This window comes from Poecilia latipinna, unplaced genomic scaffold, assembly GCF_001443285.1.
Source record: "Poecilia latipinna isolate Pla-1442-1.1 unplaced genomic scaffold, P_latipinna-1.0 Scaffold1288, whole genome shotgun sequence".
In the NCBI taxonomy this organism is placed as follows: domain Eukaryota; kingdom Metazoa; phylum Chordata; class Actinopteri; order Cyprinodontiformes; family Poeciliidae; genus Poecilia; species Poecilia latipinna.
Window position 1 is genome coordinate 18711 of NW_015113904.1, and position 2058 is coordinate 20768.

Consider the following 2058-nt stretch of genomic DNA (forward strand, 5'->3'; position numbering starts at 1 on the left):
TGGTGCCAATCAAATGGGGCAAGGAAAATGTTCCCTTTTAATCTGGGCTTGTTTCTCAAGTAAAATGTTTAAAATTTCCCAAAGTTTCTAGATCTCCTGGTTGAGCTGCTGGATTGGTAATTCAGGAAATTACGGATATCCCAGTTTATTTGGTAAGGAACAAGTGAAGGGTTCACTATGGAACTTTACAACTTAGAAAGGAGAAGGGTGGCATGGCTCTACGACAGCTAAAGCAGCATTATCATTATTAGTATTATTATTATTATTACTATCATGCCTTCCAGCTTGCTCCATTTCTCTGTTGGAGTAATGAGGACTATATGGCTAAGTGGAATGAAATGTGGGTAACTGCATTTCCGTTACAAGTCCTGATTTTTGATAGAAGTCTGTTGGCTCACTTGGGGGTGGGAGTAAATTCTTGGATACATCTAACATAAAAAATTTGGCAGAAGCTGGGTAATTTGACAAAAATTGACAAATTGTTGACCTTGTTTAGGAGAAACACATTTGGTACAGAATTCCCTCCCAGCTGAGACTTCACTTTTAAATTCTGGGTGAGGAAGGGTCTTATAATCTATCTCACACTTACAGAAAACAATATTTCTTTAAAGGTTTTCAGCTTATGCAGAACTTAAATGGCTTAAGGAAAAAAATAATTGTATTTAAGATCTCTTCAACTTTACCTCAAGTTGCCAAACTGCAGGATCTTGTGACATACAGTTCTACGCAATTTTAAAGTCAGTATATTGGTCAAAGACACATTTATTTAGTTCTAGCACATGTACTGCTTTGTTTATAACTGATCAATTATTATATTTATATTACATTATATATTATTATTATAAATTAACTCCTTAAAAAACAAGTCTGAGTTTCCTCTGGCTCCGCATTCTGTAAAAAAACATTGTTACAAATCTTAATAAGGTACAATAAGACACCAGCCCAGAATAAATATATGATGTGCATAGTTCCTATCTTTACTATTTGGAGTTAACAAGATGCTATGCTTTCACCTTTGTCTTCTGCAATATTTTATCTTGTTCTGAGAAATATAACTTTAACCTAAATTAAATTAAAATTATACACACAGTCTGACAAACTTAAAATGCACAAAATAGATGTATCTATGAATTAATAGGAATTTCCAACAAAAGAAATAAATGCTGTCGGTACAGCAACGGAGGTAAATATAATTTAAACTTCACCTGAACATTTCAACATGTACACTTACCTTGCTTTGACAAATTCTGCTCATTTTCAACATTGCAGTGCAAGACGGGCAACAGGTCAAAATGGATCCACAAGCTAAAGAGAAATATCTTCCATATGCAAAGCTGAGTCATCATTGACTGAGGTGTGCTTCGAGTCCTGAGCTCATCTCATGTTTGTGTTTATTGTGTCTACTGCATGTAGTTTTGAGTTGTTGTATGTGGGTGGGATTTAACAAGTTCAGAAGGGTCGAACTAAAAAGCTCAGCCTATAAGAGGTAGTGGACTTTATCTGTGGTGGAAGCTGACTCCAAAAAAGGCAAGATGGGAGGAGAAATGTACAGTTTTTTTTTCCTCATATTTTTAGGACACAAGAGCATAACAAATGACTGGTGGAGAGTCCAGTTACTCTTGATCTCCATTGTATGTATTTGTAGATATTCTTATTTGTTGTGTTCATCAAAAGATTAGTAAGTGAATTATAACAGTTAACCCAATATAATCTTTAGAAGACTTGGGACTTACCATTTCAAGATAATGTACTTTACAATGTAAAGCACAGAACTTTATAAGCTTTCAAATTCTGTGTTCTACATTTAATGACAGTCATGCCCTCCTGTAAAACAAATAACAAAAATGTACCCAAACAGAAAACCATATGTGCTGATTAACCACATCCTGACCTGCTGCACAGCAGCAGTACAGCACATTTGGTTTTATTTCGCACGTACAGAGGCAGGCCCCCTTTGCTCATAGCCCTGGCAAATTTAGATCATATTAATTATGTTCAATTATGGTTTGTCTTTGATATTAAATGAGACTGGTATTTTTTTAAACATAAAACAGCATA